This window comes from Gavia stellata, chromosome 12 (assembly GCF_030936135.1).
Source record: "Gavia stellata isolate bGavSte3 chromosome 12, bGavSte3.hap2, whole genome shotgun sequence".
Taxonomy (NCBI): Eukaryota; Metazoa; Chordata; class Aves; order Gaviiformes; family Gaviidae; genus Gavia; species Gavia stellata.
This window is the reverse complement of record NC_082605.1, coordinates 431,133-442,820: the sequence shown is the minus strand read 5'-3', so window position 1 is coordinate 442,820 and position 11,688 is coordinate 431,133.

The following is an 11,688-nucleotide window of genomic DNA, read 5'->3' as shown; positions in this document are numbered from 1 at the left end:
CAACCCAAACCAGTCTATGAGTCTATGATTATATGACCCAAGGCAACGCGGTCTCAAGGGGACTGCCCTCGCCTTTGCCCTCTGCATTTTCTTGCCCTGGTTTTCTCCAAAGAGGAGGCTCCTGCCTGTGTCTGTGTGTGCCCTCCCCTGTGTCTTCTCCAAGAACATCTGCTCCCATTCTCCAGCCAGGAACAAACTGGGCAGAAACTGGAGACCTCCAACCCATCACACCCAGCTGCGTGGCGGAAAGACAAAGGAGACTCATATTCAAATGGAATATCCTTTTGCTGGTAGCTGGACTGCGGATGAGCATGGGAAAGCTGACCTTCCTAGAAGGTTTCTCAGCTCAAAACCAGATGAAAGGATGAACTGCCATCTCTACCAGAGCAGGAAATGCGCACATACCTGTATTGGGTCTGGCTGAGATGGAGTTGATTTTCCCCATAGCAGCCCTCATAGTGCTGTGCTTTGCATTGGTAGCTAGAAAGGTGTTGATAACACACCAGTGTTTCGGCTGCTGCTTTGCAGTGCTCACACAGCACCAAGGCCGTTTCTCCAACATTCCCCCCTCACCAGTAGGCTGGGGGTGGGCAAGATCTTGGGAGGGGACATAACCAGGACAGCTGACCTAAACTGACCAAAGGGAGGTTCCATACCATATGGTGTCTGCTCAGCAATGAAAGCTGGGGGAAGAAGAAGGAAGGGGGAGGGATTTGTTATTTACATTTGTCTTCCAGAGCAACCGCTATGCGTACTGAAGCCCTGCTTCCTGGGAAGTGGCTGGACATCGCCTGCTGATGGGAAGCAGAGAATAAATCTTTTGTTTTCTTTTGCTTCCACGTGCAGCTTTGGCTGTATTGAACTACCTTTGTCTTGACCCAGGAGGTTTTTTTTCTTATTTCCTGCCCCCGTGTCCTGCTGAGGAGGGGAGTGATAGAGCGGCTTGGTGGCACCTGGCATCCAGCCAAGGTCAACTCACCACACTATCCAAGGCCTTCATGCTACTCGCAGGCATAGGATTGCATGGGGGTTCAGAAAGAAATTTCCGTACAGTCCTCCAGTCTTTATGAAAGGGTGGACATGTGCTCATCTGTTGGTTTTTTGGGTGTGGGGCTGTGTGTGTGCCTGTGGGCGGTGTTACCCCTTCAGTCAGGACGCAGGCGAATCGAGACAACTTGCTGTTATTTGACCCTAGTTTTCCACGCTGGGTTGTCTGACTCTGCCTAAAGAATAAGGGAGTGGGTAAGGCTGGTGCTGCACCCTGCAAGAGAGGTTGGTCTGCAGAGGATGGTTTTGGAGCTTGTGAGTAACAGGAGGACAAACTGGCCCGTGATTTGATACTGCGTGGGCCACAGCTTGCCGGGTGTTTTCTGTGTTTAGACTGGCCTTTTAGGCAAGCTGTGGCTTGCCTTCTGGGCAGCACAATGCAGGTGACATCTCTGTGCAGCGTATTCAGTTTTTTGGAGATGGCCCCAGAGGGCATGTGAAACAACTGCTGCTTTGCAGGAGTATCGTTTGAGAGCATTTTCATCCGTCCCTTTTGGTGGGTGTGAAACAACAAAGTCGGTACCGAGCCCGCGATCGGGACTGTTTTCCGAGATGAATAACTCAATAACAACTAGCTTGTTATTAAGCAGGCATTCTTTAATACAGCGCTGGGCAGCACTGGGGATTTGTCCACCACGAGTGCTCCAACGGGTTAGCAAAGCACCTCAGTTCATATACAGAAAAATCATACATATTCATCAGAATTCTAAAAAGGGCGGTCTTATGTGGATGAGTTCCCGGAATTCATTTGCATAGTCCAAGCATGCGCAGTAAAATTAGGGTTAGGGTCTTTTCACCCTCTGGTGGTCGTTCATAGTCTTCCTCACACTGTCCGCTAATTGAACTTCGGGTTTCCGTTGTCCATACATGGTCATGGAATTGGCTCATCCATCCTTTGGCCTCGGAATGTTACAAAAGGGTCAGTTTGAACTAATTCTTTAGCACTTATCTTGACACAAACGTCTCGAGTCCCTGTTATCAATGATATACTCAGGAGGCATAACGAGCTACCTCAAGGCCCATTTGATCTTGCCAGGAAGGGAGTTACACGTCTTGAAACATCCTATTATCAACTCTGTTCAGCAAATAATTAAAACTATGCAAGTAAAGCTTTTATGTATCACAGTAGGGTCTCAGCCAGGGACCGTCAGTGATTTAACCCTTCATTCATTCCCCCCTTTTCTTTAAACTTTGTAAATTCTTTTACAAAGATTCTAAATTGTCATATTTCATTACCTTAGGCAAAGCCCAAACTCTCACAGTCAGCTTTTTCAGCCTATACCTCAAGAGGCAATTGACAGCTGTTAGTATGATAACAAATACCAACAGTATCAAAAGTGGATGAAATAAAACATTCAAAGTTTGTTTTGCAGAGGGTGAGTATCCTGAAAAGATATCCCACTAATGATGGGCAGTATCAGATTCAATTTGACTAGATAGTCCAACAAGTTTGTCTCTAGTTATAATTTCTTTAGAGATAAACTTGCATGACTTAAATTTAAGCTCTCATAATGCCAAAACATTGCCCCTTGCTCCTCTGTATATGCAAAGAATGAGTATGTTTGCCCATGCCAAGTTAAATGAATGGGGTAGTCACGTTATATTCTTCAACTATTGATTGATTGTTAGTCACCAAGCACACATTTCTAGCATTAACCTCTACAAACATTTTGAACACATTAGGAGAAAGGATCGTCTATTTACAACTATTAACAGAATGTTCTAACAAGCAGGGTTCATATAATTGGGATTGTTGTCCACACAAAAGGTCGTCAGGGGTGGTCTCGCAAAGATCTAAATCGTATGTTTTATTACTATTCCCAATATACTTCCCTCGGAATCCCAGTAACCAATATTCTACATTCTCTTGACTCGAAAAGAGTGTTGGCAGAATTAAAAATTTACACATTATTTCTGGGTCGGTTACATTATAGAATATCAATTTTCCTGCACACCACATATCATACATTAATATTTGCTTTGGATCAGCCTTACAAAACGTGGGTCCTATGGGTTGGGATTTCCATGTTCCACCGGGCGCTTTCTTAATTCTCGAATAGTGGATAAGGGAATTATACAAAGCCTCAGTTCCCCAATGGGTCTTGTCATGTTCTGTTTTCACCAGTTTCCATAATATTCTAAAGGGAACTATTATTCTAGTATCTTTTAATTTCGCCCAACCTGATGATTCAGCTTCTGCTTCCAAATCTTTAATTAATCTAAGATCCTTTTCATCATAATCGACCAAGTCTGGTAGTGGCAAAGCTCTTTCAGGAACCAAACTTAATACCTCACCTTGTTCGGCCGCTCTTTTTGCCTCATAATCTGCCAATTTATTCCCCACTTCCTGAGCAGTGTTACCCTTCTGATGCCCTTTGCAGTGCATAATTGCAACTGCCGAAGGCAATTGTACCGCATCCAAAAGTCTTAGAATCACGTCAGCATGCTTAATATGTTTTCCTTGGGCCGTCAGAAGTCCCCGTTCCTTCCAAATAGCTCCATGGGCATGAACGACACCAAAAGCATACTTTGAATCTGTCCAGATATCCACTCGTAGTCCTTCAGTAAGCTCTAATGCTCTCACCAAAGCAATTACTTCGGCTCGTTGTGCAGATGTACCCTTAGGGAGTGACTTTGCTTCCACCACTTGGTCTGTGGTGGTCACAGCATACCCCGCCATCCGAGCTCCATCCTTTACAAAACTACTCCTGTCGGTATACCAAGTGTGTTCAGCTTCCTCCAGCGGCTCCTCCTTCAAGTCAGGCCTGCTTGCATACATGGCCTCAATGGTCTCTATGCAGTCATGCACAACAGTTTCCATTTCCTGCTTATCGCTTAGAAAAGAAGCAGGGTTAATGACAGTAGATGTAGTAATTTCCACATCATCTTGTTCCATCAATACTGCTTGATATTTCAAAAATCTTGATGGCGAGAGCCAGTGTCCCCCTTTTTGTTCCAAGACAGAAGTCACAGCATGAGAAGTATACACAACCATCTTTTGCCCCAGAGTAAACTTTCGGGCTTCTTGAATAATCAACAGCACCTACTGCTCGAAGGCATCCTGGCCATCCTTTACTAACTTCATCCAATTGTTTAGAAAAGTAGGCTACTGCTCGTTTATAAGGACCCAGCTTCTGAGCCAGAATTCCCAAAGCCACTCCTTGCCTTTCATACGAAAACAGCCAGAAGGGCTTTGTTATATCAGGCAGGCCCAAAGCTAGAGCCCTCATTAGTTCCAATTTCAATTTTTTAAATGCCCTTCTAGCTTCGTCAGTCCATACTAATTGTGTCTGGCTGTTTTCCAGTAGTTCGTATAATGGTTTAACCATAAGTCCATAATTATAAATCCATAATCGGCACCAACCTGTCATTCCCAAAAAGGTTCGAAGCTCTTTTACCGTGGTTGGTTCTGGAGTCCTGCAAATAGCTTCTTTTCGGTCTTTTCCGAGCTGTCTCTGTCCCTTGGAAATCACAAATCCCAAGTATATTACTTCTTTCTTCAGGATCTGGGCTTTCTGTAATGAGACTCGGTAACCACTTAGTCCAAGAAAATTCAACAAACTCACAGTCCATTCTTTACATTCTTCATTCGTTTCTGTGGCTATCAAGATATCATCCACATATTGCAAAAAATTCCCATTTCCCCGAGGTCTTTCCCAGGCCTCTAATTCTTTAGCTAATTGATTTCCAAAGATTGTGGGGCTGTTTTTAAATCCTTGAGGTAGCACTGTCCAGGTTAGTTGGGTTTTTCGTCCTGAATCAGGGTTTTCCCATTCAAAGGCAAATAAATTGCGGCTTTCAGGGGCCAAGGTGAGGCAAAAGAATGCATCTTTCAGATCTAATACTGTGAACCATTCACAGGTTTCCTTTAAATTAGTCAATAAGGTGTATGGGTTTGCCACTACCGGGTGTAAATCTCCCACTATCTTATTTATTGCCCTCAGGTCTTGTATTAATTGAGGCTTTTTGACAGGTAGAATAAGAGTGTTATATTCTGAAGAACATTCAATTAATAATTCAAGTTTTATAAACTCTTCTATAATGTTTTTCACTCCTCGCCTGTCTTCCAATTTCAGAGGATACTGCTTTACCCTAACAGGTTGTGCTCCCTCTTTGAGTTTAACAACAACCAATTCTGCATTTTTAGCCTTTCCAGGTATCCCTGAGGCCCATACTCCTGGGTATACCTGGTCTTTTATTTCTTGTGGAATTTTTTTTTTTTTCTTCCCTGATTTGGGGTTCAGTAAGAGCCAAACTTAAAATTTCAATGTGGTTTTCTTCTGGTATTTTAAATTCAATTTCTCCATTTCTAAATCTTATTTCAGCATTCAGTTGTTCTAATAAGTCCCTTCCCAAAAGTGGTTTAGGAGCCTCAGGCAGGTAGAGGAATTTATGAATCCCTACACTTTTCCCAATTTTGAATTTTAATGGTTTCAGAAAGAATGCCTTCTCAACCTGTCCAGTTGCTCCTACAATATTAACAGTTTGCCTACTCACAGGTAATAAGGTCTGATTCAACACTGAAAACATAGCACCTGTATCTATTAAAAATTCTACAGGTTTCTTTTCTTTCCCTAGCTGAACTTTTACCAGGGGCTCCGCTAGGGAAGATTGCCCTGGTCCCCGTCAATCATCTTCTACATCTGTTACCATCACCGGGTTGCCCAATTTCGGGCAATCCCTTCTCCAGTGCCCCATTTGCTTGCAGTAAGCACACTGATCTTTCAGGAGGGGTTGATTTCCCCTAGGTGGGGCACTTACACCACTTCTTATGGCCCCCCTCCCTCCAATAGTGTTGTTTCTTGATGGGTTCCGAGGGGGTACCTGGCCCCCTGTGCTGCGTAAGGCAGCCACTGTAGCATTGGCAATTGTTTTGCTCATTACTCTCCCTTTCTGACTATCCCTATTCCGATACACTTGCCAGGCAGCCTCCAACAATTTCTCTAAATCTCTCATATCTGTCCCTTGCACTTTCTGTAACTTTCTCCTGATGTCATCTGCCGACTGTCCCAAAAACAGGAATATCAAATGACCCTTTCCCTCCTGAGAGGTAGGGTCTAAAGGGGTATATTTCTGCATTCCTTCTTCTAATCGGTTCAAAAATTCAGTAGGGGATTCTTTTTTTATCTTGTTTAATTTCATACAATTTAGATCAATTCACTGATTTTGGGACAGCATTTCTTGTTCCATAAGCAATCCATTCCCTGTACCGCACTAACAAATTCCGGTCTCCCATCTGATTAGGGTCCCAACCGGGATTAGTAATCGGATCCACTGTTCCCGGCAGAGTTCCAGCCAAAACCAGAGCCTGTACCTGGGTTCTAGCCACTCTCACAACCATCTGCTTCTCTCACTCACTAAACACCACATCCAACATTGCATCCACATCCTCCCAATCAGGGTCCTGATTCTTCAACCCCCAACAGCACCAGCATCTCCTTCTCTATCACCTTCTCCTTCTGGTGGAGGCAAGCAATCCTCTACTCTCTCATTCTGTGAACCAATCTTTAAACATCTTTGCCCAATGCTGCAAGCCGAGCAGCATCTTTTTAGCTTCCTATTTTGCTTATCGTTCTCTTTTTCTGTCGCCAGGACCATAGGGTCCTGGGGTGCTAAATTGATTCCGCATTCTTTTTGCCATTCAGGGTGATTTCGCAAAGTGAAAAACATATCTGCATAAACCACTTCATCCCATTTTCCTTCTCAGCGCAGAAATAACATAAGCTGCAACAAAGTGTTGTACTTTAAAGTTCTGTTAAAAGGCCATTTTTCTTCATCATCTAGCTTGTATAAAGGCCACCACTGGTTACAATATTTAATTAAGGTCTTACGATTTACAATCCCTCCAGGTGGTCCCCCGATATCTTTCCAGTGGTCTAAAATGCAGCCCAAAGGGCTCTTTTTCAACACTCCGCCTTGTTGGTTCCCCATTCTAAATTTATAGGACACAAGGACAGGGGTCGGGGCACGAACACTACACAAAACTGACAATTACTATCACAGATAAAATAACAACTATTAACTCCCGGGTAACAAATGTCAACTTAGGCTGATGAAAGATTTTCAAATACGCGTATATCAGACATATGTGTGCATCACACACACATATGTAAACTGCAATCAAATACAAATGCACAACCAAATGACCGTACTAACCAAATGATCACTACAAACCATGCAACATAGTAACCAAGTGATTAATACAAATCATACATGCAATTGTATGCCACCCGGCGGGGTTCTCACGAACCGCGACTTATGAGCAGCTTCAAATGACCAGTCCCAAACCAAAAAGAATGCCTTATTCTTACCAGAGGTCCTTGTCTGCCCCCGCGAGGATCCGCTGAATCAGTGAGTCCCTCCAGAGAATTCTCCAGGGCTGGCCTAGGGAGTCGCCGACTCAGAGGTTCCTGCAGCCGGGCAGAGATGGTCCCATCTGGGTCGCCAAAACTGAAACAACAAAGTCGGTACCGAGCCCGCGATCGGGACGGTTTTCCGAGATGAATAACTCAATAACAACTAGCTTGTTATTAAGCAGGCATTCTTTAATACAGCGCTGGGCAGCACTGGGGATTTGTCCACCACGAGTGCTCCAACGGGTTAGCAAAGCACCTCAGTTCATATACAGAAAAATCATACATATTCATCAGAATTCTAAAAAGGGCGGTCTTATGTGGATGAGTTCCCGGAATTCATTTGCATAGTCCAAGCATGCGCAGTAAAATTAGGTTTAGGGTCTTTTCACCCTCTGGTGGTCGTTCATAGTCTTCCTCACACTGTCCGCTAATTGAACTTCGGGTTTCCGTTGTCCATACATGGTCATGGAATTGGCTCATCCATCCTTTGGCCTCGGAATGTTACAAAAGGGTCAGTTTGAACTAGTTCTTTAGCACTTATCTTGACACAAACATCTCGAGTCCCTGTTATCAATGATATACTCAGGAGGCATAATGAGCTACCTCAAGGCCCATTTGATCTTGCCAGGAAGGGAGTTACACGTCTTGAAACATCCTATTATCAACTCTGTTCAGCAAATAATTAAAACTATGCAAGTAAAGCTTTTATGTATCACAGTAGGGTCTCAGCCAGGGACCGTCAGTGATTTAACCCTTCATTCACGTGAATCTGGGGAGAACAGCAGTCTCTGTAATGGACCTTTCCCTCTGCATGGAGAAACACCACCCCACGATCATAGCATGCGGTATGTCACAACACCCACACCGTGCTGCTGATGCTGGTGGTTTTGGGCATAGACTGACCCTGACAGGAGGGTGACCAGTTAACCTGTCACCAGATCCAAAAGGCACGCGATCCTCACTTTGTCACACGATTAGTTTAACCTTGCGGCAGGGATGGTGAAGACAATGGTGCATGAGGTCTTCTGTAAGCAATGAGACCTGCTTTCCTTAGAGAACTGGCTGCACACAGGCACAGAAGTTGTTTTCCTATTTGCAAGCAAAGAAAAGTAAAGCATGATAAAGCTTCATAAACAGCAAAACACACTCTGCAAATATATGCTAAGCACAAGCTACCTCTAATGAGGTTGCCTTTCTACAAGGGATAATCTTATGAGAAATGTTTTGGGTAGGTAGAGACACAAAGGTAGTTATAATTAAAGAGTTGGCTAAGGAGACAATTAGACTACTGAAAGACAGGCAAGCTTTTCCTCCCTGAAACTCAAAGCAGTAACTGGAAACGTGAGAGAAATCTCAATGAACAACAAGTAAGGGAAGGAGAAAATTGGAGAAGACTGGAAAGGGCCTTTGCCTAGACAGTCTGCATCTGAAAAGGTGATGTTAGAAGCAGTCATTGTATCAGGGCAGGTGAAAACACATGAAAAAATAGAGACATTAAATACACTGTATAACAGGTAGGATAATGGTAATGAAGATACAGGGGAAGAGCGATATTTCTTTGGAATATCCCCTTTGAAAGGTCATTGGATTGGCAGAGGTCTCTTGTGGGAGAGGACAAGCCAATGTTGCACCCATCTTTGAAAGAGTCCAAAAGTGCAACCCAGGGAACCACAAAAATGTACAAGCTCACATTGGCAGGGAGTGTGCCATCAATTAGAGTCCTCTTGAGTGACATTTCTGGGCGCCTAAAAGAGAATAACTGGCAACATGGACTTTCCAAGGGTAAATCATGCCTCACCAAACTGACAGCCTGCAGTTGTGCATGAGGAGATAAAAAGTGGATGTCATTTATCTCAGCTGCAGCAAGACTCTTGGCATGGTCTCCCTCAATATTCTTGTACCCAAGTTAGGACATTACGGGCCGGATGAGCACACAAACAGATGGGTGTCGTGGTTTAAGCCTAGCTGGCAACTAAGCACCACACAGCCGCTCGCTCACTCCCCCCCCTGCCCCAGTGGGATGGGGGAGAGAATAGGAAAGGTAAAAGCGAGAAAACTCGTGGGTTGAGATAAAAACAGTTTAATAAATGAAATGAAGTAAAATAATAATAATAATAATGATAATAAAAATTGTAATGAAAACAACAACAAACAAGAAAGGCAAGTGATGCAAATGAAAACAATTGCTCACCACCCTCCGACCGATGCCCAGCCCAAGCAGCGGTCCCCCGGCCAGCCTTCCCCCTAGTTTATATACTGAGCATGACATCATATGGTATGGAATATCCCTTTGGTCAGTTGTGGTCAGCTGTCCCGGCTGTATCCCCTCCCAACTTCTTGTGCACCCCCAGCCTACTTGCTGGCGGGGCGGTGTGAGAAGCAGAAAAGGCCTTGACTCTGTGTAAGCACTGCTCAGCAGTAACTAAAACATCCCTGTGTATCAATACTGTTTTTAGTACAAATCCAAAACACAGCCCTATACTAGCTACTATGAAGAAAATTAACTCTATCCCAGCCAAAACCAGCACATTCTCCACCCTTTATTCCATACCATTTATGTCATACTCAGATAGCACACTATCCAATACATTCTCTCCTACCATCATTCTTCCCATCCTTTGATATAGTGTACAGATATCATTCCCTTAGTCTATGGATCACTCCTGTGAAATGTCTGGGAAGTGTCCATAAATATCCACAAATGTCCACAAAATGTCCATTGAGTTCATTTAGTCCATGACTTTGGGCTCCATCTGTTATGGTGGTCACTCAGGACAGAAGAGGTGTTGTATTGCATGGAGTTATTGAGCACCACAGCCAGCTCAGGTCAGGTCACTGCTGCACTTGCACTGCTTCTTGTAAGGCTTGTCCTTCATTGGTTCAGGTGGTTCCTGCTATAGTAATTCCTGTAACATATAACTCAAATCATGGATTAGTTTCACCCAGAATTAAATCACCTTGAGGTATGCACTGGACTTCCCCATTCTTCTGCATTACCCACCAAGTGCAACCAGGTCCTTGAGCAGAAACCACCCCACGAATAGGTTTACCCTTTCCTGAGGAAGGAATAACCCAAACTGTTTTTCCCAGCAAATTCTTTATATGTACCACAGGAATCTTATCTCCTTCCACAGTGCGCAGGGGTTTTGATTGGGCAGGGCCAGGTCGACTGGCAGAGCCTCTGGTGTTAACTAGCCAAGTGGCTTCTGCTAAATGTGTATCCCAATGCTTGAATGTCCCAGCACCCATTGCTTTCAGTGTAGTTTTTAACAGTGCGTTGTATCGTTCAATTTTCCCAGAGGCTGGTGCATGGTAGGGGATGTGATACACCCAGTCAATGCCATGCTCCTTGGCCCAGGTGTTAATGAGATTGTTTCGGAAATGAGTCCCATTGTCAGATTCAATTCTTTCAGGGGTGCCATGTCACCATAAAACTTGCTTTTCAAGGCCCAAGATAGTGTTCCGGGCAGTGGCATGGTTCACGGGGTATGTTTCCAACCATCCAGTAGTTGCTTCCACCATTGTAAGCACATACTGCTTCCCGTGGCGGGTTCGTGGTAGTGTGATATAATCAACCTGCCAGGCTTCCCCGTATTGATATTTCAGCCATCGTCCTCTATACCAAAAAGGCTTTAGCCGCTTAGCTTGTTTGATTGTGGCACATGTTTGACATTCATGGATAACCTGTGCAATGGCATCAATGGTCAAATCCACCCCTCGATCACGAGCCCATTTGTATGTTGCATCCCTTCCTAAATGTCCTGATGTGTCATGGGCCCATCGAGCTATAAATAGCTCACTCTTGTGTTCCCAGTCCAGATCCACCTGAGCCACTTCAATTCTAGCAGCTTGGTCCACCCGCTCATTGTTTCGATGTTCTTCAGTGGCACGACTCTTGGGTATGTGAGCATCTACGTGACGTACTTTTACAACCAGGTTCTCTACCCGAGCAGCAATATTTTGCCATAATTCAGCAGCCCAGATGGCCTTACCTCTGCGCTGCCAGTTGCTCTGCTTCCATTGCTGTAGCCACCCCCACAGAGCATTTGCCACCATCCATGAGTCCGTATAGAGATAAAGTACTGGCCATTTTTCTCGTTCAGCAATATCTAAAGCGAGCTGAACGGCTTTCACCTCTGCAAACTGACTTGATTCACCTTGTCCTTCAGCAGTTTCTGCAACTTGTCGCGTAGGACTCCACACAGCAGCTTTCCACCTTCGATGTTTTCCCACGATACGACAGGATCCATCTGTAAACAGAGCATATTGCTTCTCAGTCTCTGAT